The sequence below is a fragment of the Heloderma suspectum genome, chromosome 3, assembly GCF_057233095.1.
Source record: "Heloderma suspectum isolate Gila_16-S chromosome 3, 16-S_ref, whole genome shotgun sequence".
NCBI classification, from domain to species: domain Eukaryota; kingdom Metazoa; phylum Chordata; class Lepidosauria; order Squamata; family Helodermatidae; genus Heloderma; species Heloderma suspectum.
In genome coordinates, this window is record NC_139460.1 from 248321142 (window position 1) to 248335743 (window position 14602).

Here is a 14602-nt window from a genome sequence, read left to right on the forward strand (position 1 = left end):
TGTCTTCGATGTCTGTGGGGCGATAAACCCGTTCTGGATTTCAATCAGAACCGTCAGATCTCTACAGGAGCTGTCCAGGGTGCTGAAGCACAGCCTCAAAGTGGGTCCAGCACCCCGGACGGCTCTTTTAGAGTTCCGACTGGTTCTGACCGAAACCCAGAGCGGATCTACAGCCTCAGTGGCATCAGAGCCACCAGCCTCCACTGGGCTCAGCCTGTCTGGCTTGGCATCGGCAGTCACGCGCCCCCGCCCGCTCTCGCACGTTTTGCCCGCGCAGAGAAGCAGCGCCCCTCCTCTCCCCCGCAGGAGGCCCCCGCATGACTCGCCGGGCCGGCCGAGGCGGCCGCTTCGCCAGAGTGGGCTGGTGCTGCAGCGCCGGGGCTAACGCGGGGAACGCGCCCCGCCCCGCCCCCGCGCCCGCCGCCCGCATTGGCTGCAGCGGCCGGCTGTTGCGATCCCCACCCCCGGCGCGCCGGCGCCTCCCGCGCTGAGCCTGGACGCGCCGCAGACCGGTGCCGCCCTCTCGGCCTCGGCGGCACGTGGGGCGATGCTTCTCAGCGGCGGCCGGGCGGCATCGGGGCAGCTCGCTTGGCTCGTCGCGCGCCCTCCGGCCTCGCCCGCGCTCCGCCTGAGCCATGTCCGCGAGAGGTGAGTGAGAGATGGAGGAGCCGCATCCTCTCCTCCGGCCGGTGCTCGGAGATCGGAGACGCCGCCGCCGGGCCGGCTCCCCGCCTGTTCCGCGTTGCCGTCTCCCCGTGTGTGTCGGGGGTTATAGTCACGTGTCCACCCCCCCATCATCCCTGCAAGTGACCTCCGCAACGCGCACCTGCCTCTGCAAGACACTTCGCTGTACATGTCCTTTAATTCGGCTTTTGCTCGATCGGGGGTGGGGGAGGGAGACGGACCCCGGACCCCGGACTTGAGAGATGCTTTGCTAAACGATTCTGCTACCCGCCCGCAGTTCACAGCTTTCCCGTGTGCGTGTGTGCGTGTGTGTATGTGTGCAAAAAGGATTGGATTGGGCCACTCATCTTCCTTCCTTGGATATGGGTGGGGTTTCCATCCCACCCTCCCTGGTACCATTTTGCAGCTGCTGCTCTGCCGATGGAAAAATTTCAGGGGTGTTGATGCACCAAGATCTTTAAAGCTGCAGTACACCCTTTTATTGAGGGGTGGGAAAACACAATAACAACACCTTAGGGCTTCCCCAGCCTGCATTTTCTGGAGGCCTGTTTTAGATATTTCCTTGAAGAGTTTGGGAGCTAGAATTGTGAATTGTTCCAAAGAGAAGGCATATGTAGGAAAGGAAGCGAATGCCTGCATTTTCCCCTCTACAGTATGAGATAGAGAAGGTGCTAATGTGATTTTAGAGTAGGTTATTAACCTAAAAGGGGCTAGTGCTAATGAAGGGGATTATTGATTTGCAGTAGCATGTGTTTTAAATGCACAGTTCAAGAAGAATTAGTACTGTGAAACAGTCTCTTTTTAGTCACATCTGTCCACAAAAACATTTTAATTATTGAGATCATGTCTATTTCTCAGCAGTTGTAGCTGAGAATCCTTTGCATGCTTTCCTTAGAATGAGTCCCATTGGGCACAGTGGAATTACTTTTGAGTAGACGTGCATAGGGTTTGGGCTGTAAGAGGCCTAAACATGGAATCCCTTCTTGGGCACATGCCTAATACCTCTCTGATATGGGGAGTGATTGAATGAAGCTCTTCTGTTTGTATCGTTCAGAGACCAATGTACCTATCTACAGTGTACATATGTACAATGTTTTATATATGCTTAAGGAAACATAAGGCTTTTAAAAGTCTGTGTGTGTATACAGGAGGAAGGGTAAGGGAACTGAAGATAAGTTGCTATCATATCAGCAATTTCTGCCTTATGTTACTAGCAGTGTGTTTGCTGTTGTATTCCGTATGCTGCAGCCATGTGACCTGGCTGCTTAGCTCTCTTGATTTCAGCGGAACTCTTCTTGTAGAAAACAGTTGTCTGCATGGTTACAGCCAGAACCTGTAATGACAATTAATGTCAGTGGCATTAGGATATCATCCCATATCTCTGATTTGTCTGCAGAGGCACCACCCACCCATGTTTATGGGTGCAATGGGTGTGGCTGTGTTGGAATTAGAGAGAAAGGGGAGGGCGGGATGAAGGTGAAGGAGGAACTTTGGACATCCTGAGCTTTTGCTTTAATGTAGCCTTGCCTCTTCTAGGAGTGCTGTGATGTCACAGTACTGACTCAGCTGAAATGTCAGTTCCGGGAGGAGTAAGCCAAACCTGTTTAGTTTTTTGAGGTTCTCATCTTATTCCAATTTGCAGACTTCTGGTTGCAGACTTTGCCCTGAATATATGGTTCTCAACCTCCTTACAAGGAAAACATCTCAATTGTTTCATCTTTGTTCAAGATTTGTCTATTGACTCCTTGATTAGAAAAGGATTCTCCTGCTGCTATATTGTGTTCAGCATCAACTACTTCCAGCCTGTTGATTTACAAGGCCCTCTTAACCATTGTCTGATCTCACTGTAATGAAGTAGAGCCTAGCATGCCATTGCAAGAGGGGGGAAATTGAGAAGGTCCTATATGTGAGTACTTCCAATCACATCACTATATTTTTACATAAAGAACAGGGACTGGGAAAAACCATTGAGTTATATATGTGCATCACCACTGCACCATGCTGGAAAAGGGGAAAGAATTCTGCTCAGTTACTTTCTCATCGGTATTATTATGTATATAAAAGATGAGTATTAACAAGTTAGATCAGGCATCAGGCCTGAATCTTTTTAGGGGTTGTGCTTTTATACTCTTGCATTGTGATTGTAAAAATTTTAAATTTTCTGTTTATAACTTCTCACAGTGGCATTACTTCAGGCAAGTTATAGCAATATTTCTTCTATGATTCCTCCTCTTTGCTATAAAAATAACTTCCATTCTCCAATAAATTGGCATGGGCTGCTTCTGCCACTTGGATTACTTCAATAGCACACATACCTGTTAAAGCCACATTTGGTGATCCTGTTAGTCACATGATATGAAAACCTTTATATAGGTGGAAGCCATAAAAACACTATAGAAACATGAAGAAATAGTTTCTCCCATCTGCTCTACCCTTCAGTTTTTCTCCTAGCTTGCTAATGTGCTTTGATCCATTAATACTCAGTTCTTCAGCATTTCTGGCATGATGTGGGAAGGATATAAGGAGCAGATAGCTAGAACTCAGCTCACTGTAGCTACTTACAGTTTACCATCTCTGGTTTTGCCACCTGGAATTTCAGGAATTAAGGCCTTACAAAGGCAAAATATAAAAGGAATTTTGGGAGGTTTTTTTAATTACAAAAAATGCATTTATTAGAGAAGATAAGTACAGCCAATAAAGTTTCTGTAGTTCAGGAGTGGGGGACCTGTGGCCCTCCAGATATTGTTCAACTACAATTTCCATAATCCATGACCATTGGCCAGGCTGGTTGAGGTTGACAGAGGTTTAAGTTCCCCAACCTTTGAAGGCAATGATACATATTTTTTATTTTATTTTGTTTTGAGACTGAGGTTTGTAGCATTATTTTAAATCTGAGAATCCTCTTGTACAATCATACAATATCTGCAGTCCTTCAATAATGTTTTGCATACTTGGCCAAATGACTGTGTCCAAGTTCCACTACTATTCACATTGCACATTTCACTGTGCCATTTCTAAAATGGTCACATTTTTTCCTTTCATCATGTAGCAGACCAAATCCAGCTCATAACTGGTTGCCATCCGACCTGACAACCAGTAGCCTAGAGACATCTTTTTGCAATGAACCTGCTCTCTACATGTAGCATTTCATCATGCCATAGTCTTGATTCCATGTGTTGATACATGTGTGTAGGCCTGGGGAGTGTATATTTATGGTGGGGAGTTAGACATGAAAGAAGTGCTAAGATCTTGGAAGGTGTAATCACAATTTCGTCATTGATGGTTCTGTCATAAACTTCAGCGAAGTAAGTCTTACATGAATTGTCCATGACAAGATCCTTAGTTGTCACTGATGTATAACTTCCTAAAATAGAGATGTTGGGGGAATAAGCCTGCTAGGATGTTGTACCTTATGACCAGAGAGAGCCAAAGACATTTGGGTGCTTGAGGCAGAAATTCAAAATGCTTAGTAAACTATATTAGGGCACAATCCTATCTAGATAGGTGGCTGCCTATCCAAAGCTAGTCAGGAGAAGCATGGGGGGGATCTTTCCCTCCGCCCCTCTCCTGCCCTGCTTTTTCTGCTAGATAGCTGTCTAGTTGCAGGGGGGCCAAGTGGGAGAGGAGGTTGCTGTATGTCATACAGGCAGATCTGCTCTCTCTGCCCCAGAACGCCCCCAGCCCTGCCCCTTTTCAGCCGCTCCATGCTCCTCTTCCGAGCACGGAGGATGGGGCTTCTACGCCCTGCCTCCGAAGAAGCATGGACTTGGGGGGAGGTCGATTTTCCGGGAACTGACCTCGGAGTGCGGGCTCCGAGGTCAGTTCCCGGAAATCAGCATATCCTATGGCCATCTAGCCACTGTCTAGCAGCTGTAGGATTGCTCACTCCATGAACTAAACAGTTAACATTTCATTATCCTTGATCCAATATCCACTGCTTGTGTCAGTTTATCTCACCTTGCCTTATGGTGGGGCCTCTGACTTATGAGCCAGGGCCCTTAATCCTAGTTGGATGTGGGCAGGTTGTGGCTGTTCACTGATGAGGATAAAGGAACTTTGCATATGCTCAGAGGCATTATCATCACATACATTTAGCTTCTCATGATTGAATCCTGGCATTGGAAGGAAGGGTATGCCTAATTTATAAAGCTCTTGTGATGGTAGTTTGATAGAATATGTCAGTCTTCCCAAACCTGGTGCCTTCCAGATGTTTTGGACTTCATCTCCCATCAGCCCCAGCCAGCATGGCCAATGGTTAGGAATGCTGGGAGTTGTAGTCCAAATTATTTGGAAGCCAGGCTGGGGGAGGCTGGAATAGATTTTTTTCCCAGTTTTACAAAGGAGTTTACAGAACTAGTGCTCTGTGATTGACTAATGTGCTTTTACAGTTAGAGGGAATAATAGGGTGAGTGGCAAACCTTTATGCAGAATGTTCCTTCATAATCCAGGTTGGGTGTCTTCGAACATGTGTGTCCCAGCCAGGGTAGTTTTGCTTGCAGTGGCTTGATGAATGATATTAGTACATGTTCAGCAGCTGCTAACACAGAAGAGAATGGAGATGGCCCTGGTTATGCAGTACTTCCTGTGAATATCGTTGCTCAGTGCAGGTTTGGCTAGTGGCTGTTGTTCTAAAATTCCTCCTTATTTGAATTGCGTTACTTTGTTCATGTTACTGCTGTCTGCTAGATTTATGATTATCTAAGTGCTGCGGGTGTCTGTTGAGGTCACTCAAATAAACTGAGTTGGGTGGTTGCTTTTAACCTCTCATAAATTAACCTCACAACTTCAGTTTATAATGAGGTGTGGTTTTCATGAGAAGAAAACAAACCATTGAAGTGCTAGAGTTAAACAAACAAACCGCCCATTTATCTTGAGTTGCATCTTAAAAACCCATTTTTTTTTTCTCCCTTTCCTTGGTTACAAGTTCATTGGAATGTCTAGAAAGAAATGAGAAATAGTTTGGCATTAATGGGTACCGAAATGGTTATGAGCTGGTAGTTTCCTCTCATTGTTTGCTAAGACAATGGACTGCAAGCTATTTTAGGTATACATGCTTGTATAGAATTTTAGAGAAGGAAAATAACATCAGCCTATGGCTGGAAAGGTAGACCAATAGCACACTCTTATGCATGCCTACTCAGAAATAAGCCCCATTGTTCAATAAGGTTTACTCTCAGGTAAGTGTGTATAGCAGTCCAAATCACTCTTAGATATTTAGTAGAAACATATACCCAGATGATTTTACATGTAGTGTGCTATCTCTAAAGTGGATCATTCTGGTACACTAAACACACACACACACACACACACACACACACACACACCCCTTGCTCATTAATGGCTGTTTTCCCCTGGTGAATAAGACAACTTCTTTTTAAAACATTCGGAGCTGTAAAATTCGTCTCCTTTTAATATTTTTGGCACACTATTTTCTAGGGCCAGGAATGTCCCCTTGTATGGAGGATCTCTCTGTGTGTATGTTGTTAGTACATGTGTAGAATCTTTTCCTGCATGTTCTAAAAGCATGGAAAGTGATGGGGGGGGCACAGCTATGAGGCTCATCAGGGGGTGGGGGTTGCCTGCACAGCCCCATGCCTCCTGTGCATTCCTTGAATTCAGGGAAGTCATCTGAACCCTTGTATAGTCACAGTCATATGCACAACCAGCAACGGAGGCAATGCCAGACCAAGATCTGGAGAATATATAAACCAATGTAGCCTTATAAGGCTTTATATATATCTTTCTACAGTGGCCAAAAAGGTGCTTATGGGAAGCCCACAGCAGGACATGAGTGCAATAGCCCCCTCCTGCCCATGTTCCTTAGCAACTGATATTCTGAGGCATATGGAGCAAAGGTATTACATTCTCCATATCAGCATGTAACACCTTTGCTGAGAGCTCTGCACTGATTGCCCATTTGCTACCAGGCTAGATTTAAGGTTTTGATACTACTCGATAAAGCCCTGAATGACTTGGGATAGGATACTGAAGGGCATGCCTTCTCCTTTATCATCTTGCCCTATCACTGAGGTTTTCTGAAGAGATGCTCCTGGTGGTCCCACATGGGTCAGAAATCTGCTTGGAAACCAGCAGGAGTAGGGCCTTTAGTGTGTTGGCTCCCACTCCCACCTTATGGAATGCCCTTCCAATTGAGATCAGCCTTGCACCTACATTGCTTTGTTTTCTGCATACTTTTCTCTTTCTTAGAAAAGCATCATGACTGACACAATAGCTGGCCAATCTGTGCTGCACAACTGTCAGGAACACCCTAGCTGCCTCTTACAGTCCCCTCCAATAGCCAACTCAGGACACAGACGACGAGGATTCTTTCCAAGGCGTTATTCCTTTATTACTTAATGGCTCTTTCAGCTACTAATCACTAGCAACTAAGCAAGGAACTGCACTGGGGTAGGTAGCAGAGTAGCCTGAGCTCCAGGTAGGGCAGTTGGTCCCCATTTGAAGGAGAATCACTTGAAGACTCTGAACTTATGGGCTAGGGAGAGATCCTCCCTCTTACCCTTGGGTCCTCAGGACGCGACCGTTGTTTTAGCGCCAAACAAGCAGAGCGCCTCCTTTTGGCGCCCTCCATCTGTCGCTGCTCCCTGCATCTGCGCTGAGCGTCCAGCAAGCCCCCCTCCAGCACTCTCTCACTGCCAGGGTCACTATCTATCCCAGGAATGCTGGCAGGAGGAATCTCTGCCAGCTGCTGTGCTTGTGAGAGATGAGCGAGCTCCTCTCCCACGGATCGCTGTTCTTCCTCAGCATCAGTACTGCTCTGGGGCTCTATGGGCTCAGTTTCCACCCTGACAACAGCCCTACTCTGAAAATTAAATTTGAATGAGAAGTTAATTCTAACCACTGACTGTAGAGTAAATTCCAATCACTGTTTTATTGATTGATTTATTTTTATTGTTTATTATTTGGTAGTGGGTTTCTTTGGTATTTGGTATTTTAACTTCTTGTACACTGCTCTGAAATCTTTTGATGTGGAGCAGTTTATAAATCCTGTAATAAAATAAATACAGCCATCATGCCACCCAGTCTAGAATACAGGCACACTTTCTGCACATAACATATGACTGACCATCTAGAAAGAGACCATAATGCCTTCTGTAGTGTAACCACCATGGTGCAGTAGGCAGGAAGGCAGCAACTGACCCCTCTAGCCATAGATTCCAGAGGTTGCAGGCAGGGGTTAGATCCCCTGGCAGAACAAACACAGGTACCCTGCAAGTAACTGTGGGGATACAATGTGCATATAGATTGGGACTGGTTAGAAACAGGAAACATGATGACCCAAGAGATGTTCCAGTTAAGTTCATCACTTTAAGAATTAAAGAGGCAGGAAAGTATCGATAGTGGGCCAAGGAGAAATTGGTAATTGAGGGACATTATTTCTGGTTTTAGAATTAATAGACTGAATTCTATATGTACAGTCAGGGCCAGAAATATTGGAACAAGGATAACTGTTTTGGCAGTTGGCCTCTGTACGCCACCACATTGAAGTTGAAAGGAAACATACCCAGATGGGAGTGAAGTCAGGACTTTCAGCTGTAATTCAAGGGGTTTGACAAAAGTGGGGCACTAATCATTCAGGAAGGACAGCCAGTGGCATACACACACCCCATCGTTGGTGGCTCATAAGTAATGGAACAAACCAGCATCATTTCAAACTTAAGGATTGCCTTTAATAACTGGATGAAAATCCTTTGCAGCCAATGACTGCCTGAAGTCTGGAACCCATGGACATGCCCAAATGCTGAGTTTCCTTCCTCGAGATGCTTTGCCAGGCCTTTACTGCAGCTGCCTTCAGCTGCTGCTTGTTTGTGAGTCTTTCTGCCTTCAGTCTTGTCTTCAGTAAGTAAAAAGCATGTTGTATTGGTTGAGATCAGGTGACTGACTTGGCCAGTGAAGAACATCCCACTTCTTTGCCTTGAGAAACTCTTGGGTAGCTTTTGCTGTATTTTGGGTCATTATCCATCTGCAATATGAAGCAGCGTCCTATCAGTCTGGCAGCATTCGGCTGAATCTGAGCAGAAAGTATAGCCCTATACACTTCAGAATTCATCCTGCTGCTTTTATCAGCAGTCAGGTCATCAATAAACACCAGTGACCCAGTTCCATTGGCAGCCATACATGCCCATGCCATAACACTGCCCCACCATGTTTGACAGATGATGTGGTATGCTTTGGATCATGAGCTGTTCCTTTCCTTCTCCAGACTTTTCTCTTCCCATCATTCTGGTACAAGTTAATCTTGGTTTCATCAGTCCAAAGAATCTTATTCCAGAACTGGGCAGGCTTTTTTAGGTGTTTGCTGGCAAAGGCTAATCTGGCCTTTTGGTTTTTGAGCGTTACCAGTGGTTTGCACCTTGTTGTGAAGCCTCTGTATTTACATTCATAAAGCCGTCTCTTGACTGTAGATGTTGACAATGACATGCCTACCTCAAGAGCGTTCTTGACCTGGCTAGATGTTGTGAAAGGGTTCCTCTTCACCATGAGCAGAATTCTGCGGTCATCCACTTTAGTTGTCTTCCGTGGTCTTCCAGGCCTTTTGCTGTTGCTGAGCTTGCTACCAACGATGGGTGTGTGTGTATGCCACTGGCTGTCCTTCCTGAATGTTTAGTGCCCCACCTTCGTCAAACCTCTGGAATTACAGCTGAAAGTCCTGACTTCGCTCCCATCTGGGTGTGTTTCCTTTCAACTTCAATGTGGTGGTGTACAGAGGCCAACTGCCAAAACAGTTATCCTTGTTCCAATATTTCTGGTCCTGACTGTATGTGCTTGCTGAAGCTGGAAGTTCCCTTTTTTTATCTTCCTCATCTCTGACAGGGAAACAGATGCATACAAACTATTGGACAAATCTGATTTTTCAGTACATTATCTCCTCTCTGTAGTCATTAGAAGCAAAAACAGTATGTGTCCTGTGGGGCTTTATGAATTGCATCCAGCTTGCTATTTAGGAGCTCCAGAAGTATTTTTTAGTAAATATTGGTAGTGGAGCCAAAGGGGGTATTTTGAAATGGACAAATTCACTGGGGAGTCAGCTGACACTAATATGCAAGCATCATGGACAGTGTAGCTGCAAAAGTCTAAATGTGTGTGCATGTGTGTATGCATGTGCACAGTTGTACATGCACTGTGAAGATCTTTATAGCTTCCTCTAACTGCAATGTAATGTTATATTGGTAAAATGACAACTATGTTGATATTATTGCAAATTATTAAAAGTTTAATGAATGACTAAAATAAATCCAAAAGATAATTCTTAGATTTAATAAAATATTTCCAAACTTGTCACAGGCCTCCATGTCCATATGCACTTGAAAAACACATTGTATCACATAAGAATAAAGGATTTTTAAAACCTCCCCCAAATGCAGCCATGTTAAAAATGTAGCCAGATTCCTTATGTGCGTAAGAAATAAGGTCCCATCAGATTCTGCAGAGGTGCATTGGTATAGCATGGAAAGCTTTAATTGTAGCGGATATAATGAAGGGAATTGATTGATTCAAAGCATTTATTGGACAATCAAGCTTTTTAATGCCTTTGGTAAGTGCTCCGTGGTGGCCTGACGACTAGAGCTATTAGTTGACAGGAATACTCTTTATTATTTTCTTTCCTTAAATCAGATGAGCAGCTTGATTGTTAACAGATGGTATATGGTTAACAGATGGTATGTGGTGATATGCATTATGTTCCATGTAGATTTTTTTGGACCAGAATTCCAAGGGCTTTTAATTCATAAAGCTTCATAGTAAGAGGTCAGACTGGGTGACTGTAATGATCCTTCTTCGGCCATTAAGCTTTTGTACTGTAATCTGAAAATGATTAGGTAATGCAGCACAAAAATTCAGTTGAGAGTGTAGGGTTTTGTTTGTGTTGGTTCCCTAGTCTGAGGATAAAACAAGCTAAATTTTCAAAGCTGGATCAGAATACATCTCATTATGGGGAGATTTGAAACAAATTCAGCAGCATAATGCTGTCTTCTCTTGCAGACCCATCTTTAGCTATCCCAGCAAAGAGAACCATTGTAGCCAAAACATAATCCTGTCTTTGACAAATGGGACAGAACCAGCCAACTCTGCCCTCCACTTCAGGAACCTTCACTCCCCCGGTCTGCTTCATTTCCACAGTTGGGCTGGATACATTTAAGCTGGTCTCCATATTCCCTATTGCAACTAAGGTCTGTAGTGAAATATGCAAGGGAAAGGGAATCTTATCCTCTCCAGGTTGTAAAACAGCCCTCTTCATAGCACAGATGATGTGGATCTGTGCATTTCTTAGAATCCTAGGGTTGGAAGAGTCCTACCAGACCATCGAGTCCAGCCTCCTGCTCAGTGCAGGAAGCCTGATTCCCAGGCGGTCTCCCATCCAAGAATTAACCAGGGCAGTACTGCCAGAGACCGTGCCTAAAATGGGATTGCCTTCCAGCTCTGGTGTGTGTGTGTTGGGGGGGGGATGGGTTGTTACCTGGCATTGGTGTTGGGACCCATACTCTAGAACTTAATGTGTTTCTGTCTCGGCTCAACAGCTTATAGGTAAACAGTGTTAGATTTTTTTTTTTTTTAACTACTAGTGTAATGTGTATGCATGTGGAAGAGAATATTGGATGGTGAATATGGTTACCACCTCTTCTAGAAGGAAGGCCAGTATTCTTGTGTATATGAAACTAAGGGCACAATCCTATGGGGATTGTCTCCTCCACACTTCTCCTGCCTTGCATTCATGGCTAGACAGCCAATTTCACTGTTTCTGAAAGAAGCAGGAACAGAGTAGCACCACGGAGAGCTCCAAATGATGCCAGGGCTGGAAGCCAGACAAACTTGCCTGTATGTTGCTCCAACAAGAAGCAGCAGATCATGAATGAGCCTTAAATATGGTTTTGGCTTTCTTTAGGCTGGTTAGTCCAGTGCCCATACTGACAGAGGCCTTCTGTCTTAAAAAGGCCTGGTCTGTTTCAGCAGCCTTGGGCTATGGTGATATGGAAGAAGGGGCTGTGGTGTGGTGATATTTTCATGGTTAGAGTCCTCAGAATCTGAGGTGGCAACGTGACCTCCTCTGGATATACAGGGGCTCATCCCTGGGGCCTGTTTGGGGAATTAGGTCTTGAGGTGGAAACCTCGAGAACCCATTCTGTAGATGAGCCCTCCCCCTATTCTGTTAACTCATTCTCTGAGAATGAGAGGTCGAGGTCCTGGACATGACACACACACATACGGACCCACAGCCCTTTTCTTCTCACTGTAAAAGACATTATGCATGTGATAGTATCGCTTGTCTTTCACATGCCTGAGTGTTTTGGTACTTCAGAGGCGGAGAGGTGTGAGAGAATATTCCTTGAAAGGGCAAAAAGGAGACCTAGCAGAGACTTTGCATGGGTTAATTAGCTACCAGTGCCAGGATGTTTGTCTTACTATGAACATTGCTGTGTGAATGGTCACTGTAATCATTTTACATACATTTCAAACTTTAACATAACTGTTATGGTCTCTCTTTTTTTGAATTTCATTGCACATCATGCATCTGATGTAGTCGGGTTTCATCCATGAAAGCTTATGTCATAAGCTGGTGGTGCTGCTGCTGAATGCCAGGTCGGCCCAAAATAAGACCTCCCTCATCCATGATTTGATTGTGGATGAGGGGGCTGACCTGGCATGTATTACTGAGACCTGGGTGGGGGAACTGGGAGGGGTCACTCTCTCCCAGCTGTGCCCTCCTGGGTACTCGGTGCAGCACCAACATCGACTTGAGGGTCAGGGAGGGGGGGTTGCCATGGTCTATAGGAATTCAATCTCCCTCTCCAGGCTTCCTGCTCATTCGAGTGCAGATCTTGAGTGTTTGTACCTTGTGTTGGGTACCCGGGACAGATTAGGGATTCTGTTGGTGTACCGCCCACCCCGCTGCCCATCAGACTCCCTGCCTGAGCTGACAGAGGTGGTCTCGGACTTGGTGTTGAGGACCCCCAGGATGATGGTCCTGGGGGATCTCAACTTCCATGCCGAGGCCACTGTATCCGGGGCGGCTCAGGACTTCATGGCTGCCATGACAACCATGGGGCTGTCCCAACATGTCATTGGCCCAACGCATATAAAAGGACACACGCTTGATCTGGTTTTCTCGACTGGGCAGGAGGATGGTGATCTGAAAGTGGAGGAATTAACATCTGTCCCTTTGTCATGGTCAGATCACTTCCTGCTGAGGTTTAGACTTCTGGCGGCCTTTCCCCTCTGCAAGGGTGGGGGATCTATTAAAATGGTCCGCCCCCGGAGATTAATGGATTCCGATGGATTCCAGAGGGCTCTGGGGGATTTTCCTGCTGGTATGGCTGGTGCTCCTGTCGAAGCCCAGGTCGCTCTGTGGAATGCAGAGATGACTCGGGCGGTTGACACGATCGCGCCCAAGCGCCCTCTCCCTCTGAGCAGAGCCCGGCCAGCTCCTTGGTATACACCTGAGCTGAGGGCAATGAAGCAAGAGGGGAGACGGCTAGAACGCAGGTGGAGGAAAACTTGTGCTGAGTCTGACCAAACACAGGTATACTATCGATACCACTACCAGTGTAGCCCACTATCGAGCCTACACTGTGGCGGTGAGGGTGGCAAAGAGGCAGTTCTTTTCCACCAGCATTGCATCTTCTCATTGTCATCCAGCGGAGCTTTTCCGAGTGGTTCGCGGCCTGTTACATTCTGGGCCAGGGAGAGAGACGGTGGAACCCTCGGTAGCACGCTGTGACAAGTTTGCGCGGCACTTTGAGGATAAAGTCGCTCAGATTCGTCATGAATTGGACACCACCATTAATGCAGTTCCATTGGTAGAGGCGTTCAGAGCACCGTCTGGTCCAGTTTTATTGGATGAGTTTCAGTTACTGAGGCCTGAGGATGCGGACAAGGTGCTTGGCCAAGTCCGATCGACCACTTGTGTGCTTGACCCTTGCCCTTCATGGCTTATTAAATCAAACAAGGAGGGGTTGTCCGGCTGGGTCCAGGAGGTTGTAAATTCCTCCTTGAGAGAGGGAGTAGTGCTGGCCGCTTTAAAAGAGGCAGTAATTAGACCACTCCTGAAAAAGCCTAACCTGGACCCAGAGGATGTTAACAATTATAGGCCAGTGGCCAACATCCCCTTCCTGGGCAAGGTGCTTGAGCGGGTGGTTGTAGGACAGCTCCAGGCACTCTTGAATGAAACAGATTATCTAGATCCATTTCAATCGGGCTTCAGGCCTGGTTTTGGAATGGAAACTGTCTTGGTCGCCCTGTGGGATGACCTCTGCCGGGAGAGGGACAGCGGGAGTGCGACCCTGTTGATTCTCCTGGACCTCTCAGCGGCTTTCGATACCATCAACCATGGTATCTTTCTGGATAGGTTGTCTGGGTTGGGAGTTGGAGGCACTGCACTACAGTGGTTCCTCTCCTACTTGGATGGCCGATTCCAGAAGGTGGTGCTGGGGGATTATTGCTCTGTGCCATGGCAATTGTGCCATGGGGTTCCACAGGGCTCTATTTTATCCCCCATGCTGTTTAACATCTACATGAAACTGCTGGGGGAGGTTATCCGGAGGTGTGGGCTGAGGTGCCATCAATATGCGGATGACACCCAGCTCTACCTCTCTTTCTCATCAAAACCAGGTGAGGCAGTGGCTGTTCTGAACCAGTGCCTGGGCACGGTAATGGACTGGATGAGGGCTAATAAACTGAAACTCAATCCAGACAAGACGGAGGTACTGTTAGTGGGTGGTTCGTCTGCCCGGCTAGGTGATATTCAACCTGTTCTGGAGGGGGTTGCACTCCCCCTAAAGGACCAGGTTCGTAGTTTGGGGGTGCTCTTGGATCCAGAACTGTCACTTGAGGCACAGGTGAACTCAGTGGCACGGAGCACTTTTTATCAGCTTAGGCTGGTATACCAACTACGCCCTTATCTGGA

The 14602-nt window shown here is 46.4% G+C and overlaps 1 protein-coding gene across 1 annotated transcript in view; it reads left to right on the forward strand.

Moving 5' to 3' along the window:
* Nucleotides 1–353: 353 nt before the first annotated feature.
* The window catches only part of ABLIM1 (actin binding LIM protein 1), a 310327-nt gene continuing 296078 nt past the window's right edge, over nucleotides 354–14602 (forward strand). The window contains exon 1 of the transcript XR_014789481.1: nucleotides 354–648. The gene's annotated coding sequence lies outside the window, so the exon portion shown is untranslated. The remainder of the gene's footprint in view (nucleotides 649–14602) is intronic.